At 43.6% G+C, this 12,829-nt stretch overlaps 1 protein-coding gene across 2 annotated transcripts in view; it reads right to left on the bottom strand.

Annotated features, from left to right (window-relative positions):
- LOC138491986 (gastrokine-1-like) overlaps nt 1–11,465 on the bottom strand; it is a 108,189-nt gene extending 96,724 nt beyond the window's left edge. Inside the window, exons 1-3 of one of the 2 annotated variants that reach the window (XM_069618884.1) lie at nt 11,416–11,446; nt 10,969–11,038; nt 10,839–10,873 (exon numbers count right to left, since the gene is read on the bottom strand). The gene's annotated coding sequence lies outside the window, so the exon portion shown is untranslated. Of the gene's footprint in view, nt 1–10,838; nt 10,874–10,968; nt 11,039–11,415 lie in introns of both variants that reach the window. The other variant, XM_069618885.1, reaches the window with a different exon arrangement.
- Between the last annotated feature and the right edge of the window lie 1,364 nt (nt 11,466–12,829).

Genomic DNA, 12,829 nt, shown 5'->3' with positions numbered 1-12,829 from the left:
CACAACACCCCCCTAATACCGAACATATACCAGGGAGATATGGGCCTCATTCCGGGTTTGGAGCTAACCATGGAGTAATTAGCTCCATGGTTGCCTCCGAAACCGTCCCAAATCCGGCATGGTGAATGGAGTAATTACGGGTTCATTCCAGGGTTGGAGGGGAATGGGGAAGGAGGTAATTACAGCACTGTAAATTATGGTACCGTAATTACCTCCGAAGTACCTTTGCGGGTCCCGTACTGCTAAAAGCAGGAGGTAAGGAAGGACCCGCAAAGGGACCTCGGAATATGGTGGCAAGGGATTACCGGCATCGGCACCCTTACCGGTGCCGGTAATTCCTTACCTCCAACCTCGGAATGACCCCCACTGTATACAACAACAAAGGAATAGAAAACTACCCAAGATAATCAGCAGGGCCGAAAACAATTTCCATCCCCACGACTGTAGGAGGTCCCAAAACCATGCACTAAGTTCCCAGTTTCCCTCAGGAACATGTACTTCCGAACTAAGAACATGTAGATTTTGGATCGCCCTAAAGATCGTTGGGGAGGAGTCTGGTACGTAAACGCAGCAAGCGGACCCCACTAATTAACATACTCCTCCAAGCTCTGCCAGAATGACATCTAATGCCATCCGGTTCTGAAGAGCTACTAATCTTATCGCTTTCTGTTCTAACGTCAGTGGTCCGGTTGATGGTTTTCTCCAGTACTCTCGCTAGTCCCCTGATATCTTCTGAATTCATAATTTGTCCAAAAAATGGCACAAAGGATTTCATGATGTCTCCTAGAGTTTGCGCTGGAGTATCCCCCTTCACAACTCGTCGTGGACGAGTCTTCAAAATTTCTGCAGTACTGGCAATAAATACCCCAGGTAATAAAATCCCTAAATAGCAGGTTCCTTGCCAATCCCTGGGCAACCATGGAAATGCCACATTACCGCAAACGAAATAGACAGGTTCACCTACATACAGAGGTCTGTTCTCACTAGTCAAATTCGCAACCTTGGCGCATCTTCTAAAATTACCCATTGACTGTTTTCCATTCCTCTGTATGCAGAAGGAAACTGAATCGGGGCTATGGTTAACAGAATAAGATGGAGGCGTGGCATCCTTATTGCCTATAGGAGCCATTTTGAAAGAGATCAAAGACTGAAAAGGATGAGATAATCTAACAGAGGGCCTAACAGAAGCAACGTTTGGCTTACTCCTATTTGCAAACAGCGAGCATCCCAGGGGCATCAAAACACGTTTTTCAAAACTATTCAAATTTGTACCATCAAAGTTCCCTGAGATGCTGTCATTCCAACGGCCAAAGAATAATGCTCTAAGAGAAGCATAGCAAGCAGTTGTCAAAGGTAAAGGATGAATGTACCAACCTAGCACCTTATCCCCATGTTGCGGTAAATGCGAGCAGATCCAGCAGTTGGTTCTATTAAAAATTGCATGAGTGGCATTCATTATTAACAAAAGAGTATTATTCTGATAGTTCCGTCTATGCGAAGAATCTCTAGGCAACAAGGTATGCAATTGCACGGAAGGAGTGGGTATAACAGATACATTTTCAACAGGTAAAAAGTCCCCTAGCGGATATGCTTCTTCCAGGTACCATAACCCAAAACCAATAGTTACTAAAAACCAAGTTATTATTACAAAAAGGCAAGAATACATTTTCGGGGTCCCCTCACACGCTTGATCATTGTCTCTGCTAGTCACATATTTATCTAAAAGTTCAGTACGAGCGGTAGCGGGTGCAGGCATCGTAGTCTTCAATCGAAAAAACACCAATTGTTCGTTTGCTGGTGACTCCAGTCGCGTATCTTCTGAATGTCTTTCCCACAACCCTTAGCCAACAGAATCCTTTCGCACAGTCGGGCCAAAAGGCAAGCCCTCAAATGATTTCTTCAATCGCACAGTCAAACCGTGCCGTACATCTATCTTCTTAGACGTAAATTATATTTCACAATTTCCGGTGCTAACGGGTCAGAAAACAGTATGTCGTCACTTCCCACTGAGGGTGGCGAGTGAACGGAAATGGGATCAGAAAATGGATGATCCGGAAGTACCACTGTTGGAGAGCGCAGAGACAAGATGGCCGTTTTGTCTGGTCTTACGAACTCTGGAACGGTCTCCAATACTCTCTTGTCGGTTGTTGCTGTTTCGGGCACGTTGGTTACAGCATTGGAAAGGGATTCTGTGTGTTCTGTATCGTATGGCACTGGCTGCGGGATCCGTTTGGTATGTGTTGCATGCATCCAGTTCTTTCGTCCTGCTACCCGCACCGCAGTCTGGGTGACTAGCAGGACCTGATAGGGACCCCTCCACCGAGGTGCAAGGCAAGACGACCTTTCGAAAACTTTCATGAGGATCCAGTCCTCTGGTCGTAGACTGTGACCGGGTCTCTCGTACCGTACAGGTAATGCATCTCGCACCTTGTGATAAATTGAAAATAGATTTTTAGTCAACTGGTTACAGTAATCTTAAAGAAGCACATTCTCTATATCCCGCAATGAGTGACTCTTTGGCTTACCTCAAATATTAGCAGGCCTCCCCATTACCACCTCAAAGGGAGAGAGCCCAATCTTAGTTTGAGGGGTTGTTCTCATCGACAGCAGCACGATCGGTAAGGCGTCCGGCCATTTTAACTTGGTGCCAGCACACGTCTTAGCAAGCTTGTTCTTTATAATGCCGTTGTGCCTTTCCACTAATCCGGCACTTTGGGCATGTCTGGCCGAATGGAACCGTTTATTAATCTGTAATCCCTCGCATATTTGTAGGATTACAGCAGCGATAAAGTGTGGCCCATTATCCGACCAGATGACTCTCGGCAGCCCGAACCTAGGGAAGAACTCTTTCAACAGAGTTTTTGCCGTGGTTATGGCTGTTGCATCTCTAACAGGGAAGGCCTCAACCCACTTGCTAAATGCACAAATGACAACCAGTATGTATTCAAGATTGTTACAACGTTCCATCTCAATAAAATCAAAGTGGATGACCTCAAACGGAAAAGAAGGTGGAGCGAAACTTCCTATAGGAGTCGAGGTACCTTTTCCTACATTGTGTTGCAAGCAGACCATGCACCCTTGGACAAAACGCTCCGCAATTTTGAAAATGTTATCATTGGCCGATATACTATGTAAAATTTTAGTCAATTTAGGCGCACAGACATGGGTCGGACCATGAGCCATAATGACCATCATTGTAATGTAGGCGTCACGGTGTAACCATTTTCCTTCAACATTGTCCACCCAACACCCATCACCATCCAATCTCCCTGCACCCTCGACCCATTTCTTGGTCTCCTCTGCAGTAGCATCTGCTTAAATGTCTTTTACAGAATCGATACTTTCACCAAAAAGTACAATCATTTACAGTTTCCCTTACAGCATACATTTCTGAACTAAAATCAGTAGCAGTTTGATCAGCGAAAGCATTCCCTTTTCCTATATCATCTGTAACCTTCTGATGTGCTGTACATTTTACAATGGCTAACTGAACAGGGAGTGCGAGCGCTGAAAGTAATCGCACTATTAAAGTGCTGTGCTGTATTTTTGTGCCATGTGAGAACCTCGTTCTTTTCAAAGCCTACCAAAGTTGTGAACTACCCCAAAGGCATACTGACTGTCGGTATATATACTTACTGTGAGCTCTTCAGAAAGTTCACAAGCTCGAGTTAATGCTATAATTTCTGCGGCCTGTGCGGAAGTATGCATAATTCTTTTGGTTTCCACAATCGTGCTTAAGGTAGTGACGGCATAAGCAGCCATGGATGTACCATTCGGAAGTTTGAAACAGGAGCCATCACAAAATAGCTCTCCTTGTGGACTATTCAAAGGCGTGTCTTTCAAATCGATTCTACCATTAGTCTCTTGTTCTGTAGTGTAAAGGCAATCGTGTGACGTTTCGTCACCATCAACAGTATCTTGCGGGACAGGTAAAAGTTCAGCCGGATTTAATACACAATACCTCTGAATTTGAATGTGGGGAGCAAACAAGATCAATTCGTATCTTGTCCATCGTGCGGAAGTAAGGTGTTGCGTTTGAGTTCTATTTAATAAAATATCTACAGATTGAGGTACCATTAGGGTTAAAGCATGACCCAGGACCATTCCCTCGCTCTGTTTTACAGACGCAGCAGCAGCAGCGACAGCTCTCAAACATCTCGGCAAAGCGCATGCAACAGGATCAAGGACGGATGAGAAATAGCCGCATGGCCTATTCTTCCCTCCATGTTCCTGCGTTAACACAGCCAAAGCACATCCATCACGTTCATGCACATACAACACGAAGGCCTTTTCATAATTTGGAGTTCCTAAAACCGGCGCCGAACACAGCGCGGTTTTGAGCAAATCAAATGCTGTCTGGTGTTCCAAAGTCCATGGCAATGGCAAAGAAATGCCCTTCTTTGTCAAAGCCAGCATTGGTTTAATCGTTACAGAAAAGTTAGGGATCCACAATCTACGGTAAGAAGCCATACCTATCAGGGCTCTAACTTCCTTCTGTTTAGTTGGGACAGACATGCCAGAAATAGTTTTTATTCGTTCAGGTGTCAACCTTCTTCCCTCCTTCTATTGGAATTTTTTGAGTGAAGCTTTGTAGCCATGTTTTGCCAGATGACAAAGCAACAACATGGTGCCTTCCTTACACGCACTCTCAGAATCAGCAGCCAAGAGGAGATCATCTACAAACTGTAGCAACGAGCAAGTAGTAGGCAACTCGAGAGTATCGAGTTGCTCTTTCAATGCTCTACTATAAATACTTGGACTCTCAGTGTACCCTTGTGATGCACGAGTGAATGTGAACGAGCGTCCACCTAGGGTAAATGCGAACAAATACCTACTATCCTTGTGTATAGGAATACTGAAAAACGCGTTTTTGAGGTCAACAACGCTAAAGTGAGTGGCAGAAGCCGGAATCATAGTTAGTATCGTCGTAACATCAGGTACAATGGGAAATTGAGGAGCCACAATTTTGTTAATAGCACTCAAATCAATTATAAACCGAAAAGGAATTGCATTATCACCTTTTTTATATACTGGCAAAATCGGGCTGTTACACAAACTACCTGTAATTTCCTCAATTACTCCACGATGTACAAAATCAGAAACTATACATTTCAAAGCCTGTTCGCCTTCAACTGAGATCTTATATTGTGGAATGCGAGGCAATTTTACTCCATGTTTCAGAATAATTTTAACAGGTTCAATTTGAAGAATGCCCACATCATTATCATCAATTGCCTATAAGCATTCCGGAATGTTACTGAATTCTGGCGGTAAATGTTGAGTCAAAAACTGAGAGGCAAGTGATTGCTGAGGTGAAATTGTTAACCGAACTCCGTCTGAGGAGCAATATATTACTGCATTCAATTCCTTCAGCAAATTTAACCCCAGCAAATTCTCCCCACAGTTTGTAGTAAGTAAAAATGGACACTGCTCCGTGAAGGGACCCAGTGTTATCGGTACCGGCAAAGAGACTGTACAAACTACAGGTGTGCCTGAAAACCCTACGGAGACGTTGGACTGCCCTGACAGGGGAATGTTTGGAACCCTTGAATGGTCAATGGAACACTTTTGTGCTCCCGTATCTACTAAAAATAGATGCTTCCTATTTCCCACCACCATCTCAACGTAGGGACCTTTCTGATGAACGAGAATGGGCGTTGGTTCCAAATCCTGCTTCGGGCAATCCTAACGAAACAGAATGTCGTCAAAAGGAAGCTCTTCAGAGAGGTACGCGGCAGAAGAATGATCAAAAATGTTTCTATTATCCACACTTGAAACTTGTTTATCCTGTGAAGAAGGTTGCTGTGATTATGGAGCAAACTGACTTCTGCCAGGGCCCACTGCACCTGGGCGACCTCTGGATCGTCTACCCATGTTCCCAAATGACCTTTGCTGCAAGGTCGGACATTGTGCGTGCCAGTGACCTTCCTGTCGACAATAGGCACACTGGTTAATGGTTACCCGGCGCCAGAGGCGTACTTCCCTGTGGAATGTATTGACCTCTAAATTGATTATCCCTCTAGGGTTTCTAACGATCTGTTGCAATAGTACTTTTGCTTTCAGGTTACCCTTTCTTTTCTCAAGTTTTTCCTTTTCATTATTTACACGATTCTCATAGTACTGAGCCATGTGCAGTACTTCTGATTGAGACTTCGCCTGCCAAGCGCTTTCGGAGGACATAATGTGTAACTGGATGTCAGGCAGAAATCCACGTACAAATTTGTTGACAAACAGCCTTTTCCCTGACTCTATGCCTAAGTCTTGTCCACTGAAATCTGAAAATACCTGTTCAAAACGATTGAAGAACTCGGTAGCACCCTCAGACTTTCCTTGGACACAGGCTGTAAGCTTGTCCCAAATGATTCTTTTTTCAGAAACTATAGTTTTTAATTTTACAATAATCCTATCAGGCAAAGTTAATATTACTTGAGGCGGTCGCTCCCCAGCTGGTCTTTCTCTGTCGAGCCTAACCATGCTATCCTATGTATCTCCTAACCCAGGTACATCCTATACAGTCCTAATCTGTTTCCACAAATCAACTGGCAGGAGTACGGGAAATAATTAATCAATATCACTTAAGGTGAATACCGATGATTGTAAGACTGAGTCTATTTCTTTATAGAACCCCGTCGGATTCTTTCTTATATCAGGAATAGATTGTTTTATGTTGTTCACTTCCTGTCTCGAGAACGGGACGTGAACAAACTGCGATACATAATGTGCAGGAAGTCCACAGCGACTATACCTTGTGCAGCATCGGCCGCAATCTCAACTTTTGGGACAAATGTCGGAGGGACCTCTCTCATAGGCAACTGAGAAGTAGGTAGCTCAGAACGCTTACTAAGCAACACAGCCAAATCAAGCGCTAAGGCTCTCTTATAAACACTCAACAATTCTGCGGGACAACAAATCTTTCTTTTTACACACTCATTCTGCAGGTATTCTACTATAACCTGTATCACTTTCTTTTGCATTTCTAGCGTATACTGACCATAGGTGTCATATACTTCATCTGGAGTTATCGACATATCCGAAATCCATTTTATCACATCGTTTGTACAAATTTGCGCTTCCTAACCTATCAATTCACGGCGAGGAGAAAACCTTTTCTTTAAGAACATAGTACCTGAACTATCACCATCTACTTCTTCATTCTGTAACTCTTCTAACTCCTTCCTATACACAAAAAGCCTCTTGACATGCTCATATACTTTCTCCGCAGTATCTCTAGACAACTCTAAGGTGTTCAAATCCCGTAACCCTTGTGGGAGATCTACATCGTTTAATCTATTCCACATTATGCTCAATTGAATTCCTAACCCATCAATAAAAACATTTTTTTCAGGAATACATTTCAGATTTTCCAGTGTGGAAACATCAGCTTGTTCACCCTTCTCCATACAATGTTTAACCCAAGCAATTAATTCATTCTTTTTATCTGGGGACACAGTATTACGAGTCACAACCCTCGATCCCATTCCCTGGTCTACTACAAGCGATGCAGAATCACTTGGAAGAGGAAGAGTAGCCACATTCTGAATGTCAATAGGTGGAAGCAAGGGGGCAGGCAAAGAAGCAATGGTTGGAAGAACAGCAGGAAGAACAATAGGGAGGACCGGGGGAACTATAGGAGGAGGAATAACAACAGGAAGGGGCAAAGCACCAGGAGGAGGGACGTACGGGGGTGGAGCAGAGGCATCGGGCCTTCCTTCATGCAAACGTTTGTTAATCAATTCATCGGACGTATGAAAATCTTTTGAAGGGTACATTTTCTGAATGCCTAATTGAAATGCTCTGTCCGTGTTCCTAACTGTTTCCAATCGTTTATTTTGATCATATAACAGCGCCTTTTCGGCATTCGTCATATGTCGACGCATATGTTTTTCTCTACTTTTCTGTTGCTGCAAAGCTTCTGTTTTCCAATTGTGCAATGCGTCACATCATGCATTCCTCTGCAGTTTGTGTGTGTGTATTGTGTGTGTATGTGTGTGTGTGTATTGTGGGGTGGGAAGAAGAAAATGTTGGATTAGTTAGAGAGGATGATGATCATGGTTAGAAGATATGTATAAAGCCAGGGGGACATGGTTGTCTTTGGTTTTATTTTATTGTTTAAAGCGCAGATATAGCTCGAGAGCAGTGGGGCACTGTACAGAGTGTCCGTACCCAGAATTTGGGCTGGTATCTTTTTTTTAATATATATATATTTTTGTTATGATCAACAAGTGCAGAGCAGGTACATTACATCTTTTTGCAACATGAGACAAATGTGCAATCAAGAATGTTTAACTTTTGCATCAAACCCATCCCCACCACCCCTAAACTAGTGTTCATCAGGATTATAAGAGAGTCCGTAGAAGTCTTCCGGTCTCACACCTACATCAGAGAGATATCTAATTTGGGGGAGGCTTGCTATATAATGAATCTATTTCTCCACTGTGGACATGTTGATTTAAGTGGCAGGCTTGGGTCTTTTACGTCTGGGTATCATTTGGGATCATCCCTGAGGACCTGGGGTTTCATTATCATGCTGTTAAGGACCATGTCTCTCAGATTTCAAGGGGCTGAATTGTTAATTTCCCAAAACTCAAGGAAGGGCAGCCACTGTGTATCAATGTGTGAATGGGACTCCAGAAGTGCCGCTGTGAGGCTTTCCATATCATACATTTACTTGGCTTTATGAAGCCATTCCATCTTTGCCGGCAAAATGCTACTCTTCTACTTCACAGTCACACACGAGCTGCCAAGAGCAAATTTCTGGGCAGATGGGGAAGAACTGTGTACTCTCTCTCCACTTGTTCGACCCCAAACAACGCTCCAAATGGGTGAGCTCTCTATCGATTCCCTCTATCTCATGTACCCATCCCAGGATCTCCATCCAATTAATGTTCATGCTGGACAGTCCCACCATTGGTGCCAATATGTGCAGACCAGTGAGCACCCACGCCAGCAGTAAGGGCTGATACCTTCGTACATTTTTGCTACTCGCTGGGTAGTTAGGTGACATTGTGTGAGTAGCCTACAATTATGCATCGTGTATTGGAGCGCTATTGATGACCTCCAAACCACTCTGTATATTGCTGCCCACTTCTCCTGATTGTGCTCCCAACCCAATTCCCTTTTCTACTTCAACTGAGTGCAGGGGGTTGGCAGATGACCCCGTTCTATGAGAGCCTGGTACATTTTGGCAAAAAGCCCTTTGGTCCCAGTTTGATTATTCAGAATATTCTCGAAGGGGCTGAGGGGGCGTTTCAGCTGTGCTTTTCACCGTGGATCCGTGAGGGCCCCTTTTAGTTGTAAGTATGGGAGAGGCCGGATCTTTAAGCCCTGTTGTGCATTTTCACGTTCTTCCCTGGACAGGAAAACCCCCTCCCTCGACATCCGGCCTGCTCTTACTAACCCCTGTTCGTATTGGGGCTGAAAACGAATTGGATCTGTGATAAGGTCTCTGATCAAGGGGCACAAATACAACTGAGAGGGGAGGGCCAGGTTGTGACTCGGCTCATGCTCGTGCTTCTCCTCCACACCGTCCATAATACCGCTAGAACTGGGTGTTCTCACACTTTGCATGGAATAGATTTCAGGGGGGCCCAGAGCCATTCACCTAGGGTGACCGGAGCAAAGCAGCCGTTCTTCAGGTGGACCTACTGTTTGCTCTTGGGTTTCAGTATATGATCTACGAGCACCCGCTGCTACACCTTCCTATAATATTCTTGGAGGTCTGGATATGCCATATCTCGCTTTTCCTTAGGGAGGATCAAGGTGTTATAAGTGATCCGGGGCCTTTTCTGCTCCCACAGGAATGCTAACACGGTGCTCTTGGCTTCAGCAAGAAAGAGGTCTGGGAAGGCCACTGGAAGTGACTGGAACAGAAAGAGAATCTGCAGTAGCACATTCATTTTTATCGCTGTGAATCTCCCTGCACAGGCAAGCTTTAATTTAGCCCAATTTCCTTTGTCCCTTTTTATGGCTGTCCAAAGCGGTTTGTAGTTTTCCTGATAAAGTTCTTTCAATTGCTTCCTTATAGCGATCCCTAGGTAGCAGAGATTATTACTGGCAACTTTTCTACACCATGTCGTGGACTGTGGTCTTGATGGGAGCCCTCGCCCTTCAGTGGGAGAGCAATGGTTTTGTTGTCTCAAGACCACCTGAGACCGGAAAACAGAATATCGACCCAAAAGCTGGTTGTTGCCAACCAACACCCCTGAGTGCACTCCTAGAGGGTATAAACCCCCAGTGTACCAATAAACGTACATTTGTAATTGTTCAAGCCTATAGGTTAAACCATTGTATTTTGTCCAAAAGCAATTTTGTGATGAGGAATTAAGTAGCCTAGTATAGTCACATTCAATAATGAAGATAATAAACATTTGAATACAGCAAAATTACCCTGTCTGTAATAAATGTCACACACAGGTCCAGGTCTCATATAAACAAGTATTATTAGAACTAGATTTTGAATGCCAACCTGGCATTTACATCACAAACATAATTCGAAAAAATAATACTACAATACACTGTTGTATGTTCATATAATACAATACACTGTTGTATGTTCATATACTTTTTCCTTCTTCATCAAAAGAAATCTGTACATGAAACAATTAGTCACAAATGTTTGTGTATCTCCTAACACACTCCATTGATGGTGAAAATATTGCCAACGCGTTTCAGATAATCATATCCTTCTTCAGGGCCATGGAGTACATATGTTCCTAGGCTCGATACAACATTTTTTTCAACAATGCATCTATAAAATAATGCAGAAAAAAAATACATGTCAGTAAAAGGATCTTCTCAAGTAATGAAGTGGTTGAATGCCAAATCTACTGGTCACTAACCTCATTGCCATCTCCGTTAGGTGCTCCAGACCTCCCTAAGGGCCAAAAAGTGTAAAGAGGGTAAAGGTGAATCACTCAAAATGTAAGTCCAATACTAGACTGCATGGCAAGTGACCAAGAGCCCACTTACCTGACACGCATCTAGTAGTGTGAGTCAGTTCAATCTAGTCCACCAAACAATTTTCACACAGTCTGACATACTGTAACCAAAAGGAATGGATGTTGAAGCGCTCGTGCAGTACACGTTAATACACATAAATACGTTATCTTGAAGAGGAAACCCTAACCAGTGTAGTAAGAATCGCCGTTGTTTCTATGTCCGCAGTTAACTCACAACTTCGAATTACTGTTCAATTACGAGTAACTCAGCCCGTACTATAGATAAAAGGAGCAGAGCTGAACTGCCAGAACACCAAAAGCTACATCTAAAGTAACAACGACTGAACACAAACGCCAACTGCCTTAATGGAAGATTTGGGGTAAAAGTTATAGTCAATTGCAACCGTATAACAGCACTCGACTATTAACTTCATATTATGTACATGGTTAGAGCTGTTTCATGATATGTGGTACTCACTCAGCGATACTGTCCGCAGCTCAGCTGTATGCAGAATGACGATCGCTACTCGATCGCATTCTGGCTGTATATGGCATCGCTAGGGGACCCTCGCGCATGCGCGGGAGGACCCTGACATGAACAATGGCCATATTGGTAGGGGCAAAGCCCTACGTTGGCATGGTAACCTGTACATCCAGGAAAATACGAGGTTAGCGGGTGTTGGGTCTATCTAAAATACTGTAAGAGGTTCGATAATCTATAGGTAATATACAGTGTCTTGGCCCCTCATGGGTAATATAAATGTTCGCTGCACTCGTGGGTAGCGATGGCAACTAATGGCCCACTGTCCTCGCTAAGGCCAGTGACGTCCCCAGGAATCAAATTTAGGAGGGGCACAGAGGGGGCCAAAGACAAAAGTAGGGGGGCACAGACAAATGTAGGGGAGAACATGGTCACTGCTCATCTTAATAGGGGGGCACAAGAGGGGGCACATGGTTTCACAGGGGGGCCCCACCCCCCTCAACAACCCCCCTCCCCTTAGCAGTGCCAATGGCTAAGGCCTTTGCCTCTCTCGGGACTACTTTGGCTTGGGCTATGTGCCGTTAATGGCCATCAGTGTCTGTGAACATGTATATGAACACAATATGAAAATAGTTTAAATATAAGGGCTTAGACCCCTTTTGCACAAGACATAGTTAAGGAATGTCCAATCAACTCTATTAAATGAGCTTTCCAAGTTATCATCCTCATTTTACTTCATTTCAGAAATTGCCTCCACAAAGTGTAATAAAATGCTAACCAATTAGATGCAGTTGTATACATTACATGACAATTAATAAAATGTAGAGCAATCAGCACATCCTATTGAAAGCAGATACATCGGATAGTGAATTAAACAGAAGCGAGGCACATTAAATGCATCCAATGTCACACATCATCAGAAACACCCTGTGGGGTAAAGTTGAAACCAAGTAGATCAAGAACAGTAATTTATAACTAGTCGTAGCTGGTCATAAATAAAATCTAAAATTGCACAAAACGGGCCAGGCCCGACAATGGCCCCAATGTAAGGACAAAAAATGAAAAGTGCAGTACAATTAGTCATACATTTTTCTTATTCTTAATGATACAATGAAACATGACTGGAGAGCCCATGCAACTGCATGCTCGGGAATTAGTTTCACATTCAGATAAATTGGTCAACACTGGGTAAAGCCTCTAGATCTTAAAGCCATCACCAAGTTTGTCCAACGGATACATTCACATTTGGGGCAGAAAAATGAAATCAGCTCCAAGCCCAATGTGCATTATGTACTTAGTGATTCAAACATACAACCCTTTTATCACAAACATTTTTCTCAAATAAAAAGATCTGTTGTCACTTTATGTTGACAAAATGCTCTTGGAATTTATTCAAAGCTGCCAAAAACCA

The sequence above is a fragment of the Ambystoma mexicanum genome, chromosome 10, assembly GCF_040938575.1.
Source record: "Ambystoma mexicanum isolate Mex_15411 chromosome 10, UKY_AmexF1_1, whole genome shotgun sequence".
Lineage (NCBI taxonomy): Eukaryota > Metazoa > Chordata > Amphibia > Caudata > Ambystomatidae > Ambystoma > Ambystoma mexicanum.
The sequence above is the reverse complement of the archived record's forward strand: the minus strand, read 5'-3'. Positions and strand labels throughout refer to the sequence as shown.